The 1231-nt window shown below is 44.8% G+C and overlaps 1 protein-coding gene across 7 annotated transcripts in view; it reads right to left on the bottom strand.

Annotated features, from left to right (window-relative positions):
* The window catches only part of Alk (ALK receptor tyrosine kinase), a 722886-nt gene that overhangs the window by 3507 nt on the left and 718148 nt on the right, over window positions 1–1231 (bottom strand). The gene's annotated exons all lie outside the window — the stretch shown is intronic.

Genomic DNA, 1231 nt, shown 5'->3' with positions numbered 1-1231 from the left:
TGTATATGTGCAGGTGTGCGTGTGCCTTGGTGTGTGTGTGTGTGTGTGTGTGTATACGTTGAGGACAAACCTATGGAGTATGTTCTCTGCCCTCCACTATGTGAGGTCGTGGGGGGTCAAACAGGTCATTTGGCTCTGGCAAGCAAAAAGCTTATTTAACCCTTCATGGGACCCTGCTTCTTTAAGAATATTACTTTAAAATTTTTATGGTCTATTTCCAATAATAATCTTGCAGCTTCAAAGACAAAAGATAATGTGACTTTAGTTTTGTTGTCCCGAAGGTGGCAGGGAAGAGGGATGCCACCCTTGGCTTACAGAGGGTGTCGTTTGCCCCTTCCCTGAGTGCCTGCAGCTTTCCTCACAGTTGATGGTGACTCTGTTGTGTGTTCTCACTGCTGTGCAGCTGTTCCAAGGCAGAGGCTCATTTGCCCATTCAGATGGGATGGGGCTTTTGTAGAGGAGAAACCATTCACAAAAACAGCTCATGCTAGCTCACGGTCAGAGTCATAGACTGTCAGATGAAAGCAGACGCAGGTGTCATGGCTTTTAAGGAAAATTTGTGGGTGAAAGCTCTGGGGAAATTTAATTCAGTAATAGTGTATGCAAATGGAGGCAAAAAAACCCCTCCATTACTTAAGTTTTACAGAACAGCACACCGGTCTAGTATCCGTCAGCAAAGGATTTAAGAAAACAACTACACATATCTTTTTAAAAGCCATTTCATTTCTTCCCAGCTTCTACCACAGTAAGCCCTTTATGACCTGCAGCTGTACAACCACCTGCTTTTGCAAAGATATTATATATTTTGGAGAAAACACCCCAAAGAAGGTATGTGAATGTGTATCTGTGTTTATGAGAGTATTCTATTCCTCTTACAACATAATAAACTAAATGTCAGTAAGCGAGGTTCCCTGACACCCCCTCCCCCCCAATAACATAGCCACTGAACTCCAGCTAGATGAAGACAGCTCACCCTTACAGCTGAAAGCCCTGAGAGGGTTGGGACAGTGTGGCTAGACACACAGTTGCTGAAGTTTGCAGAAAGTGTCAGGAATTTAGACTCATTGTTTGACTTTTCTAAAACATCTCAGTGGCATGGACCTGCTGGTGTCCAGTGTGTCAGCAGATGAACCCATCCTCATGCACATAAGGGGCGCAGGCTATTTTTCACATCATCCTAACACTAGCTAGAGTCATCTGAGTTGAGAAAATGCCTCGGGGGGGGGGGGGG

The sequence above is a fragment of the Mastomys coucha genome, unplaced genomic scaffold, assembly GCF_008632895.1.
Source record: "Mastomys coucha isolate ucsf_1 unplaced genomic scaffold, UCSF_Mcou_1 pScaffold6, whole genome shotgun sequence".
Taxonomy (NCBI): domain Eukaryota; kingdom Metazoa; phylum Chordata; class Mammalia; order Rodentia; family Muridae; genus Mastomys; species Mastomys coucha.
Note: the sequence above shows the minus strand (reverse complement) of the source record. Positions and strands in the feature narration are given on the sequence as shown.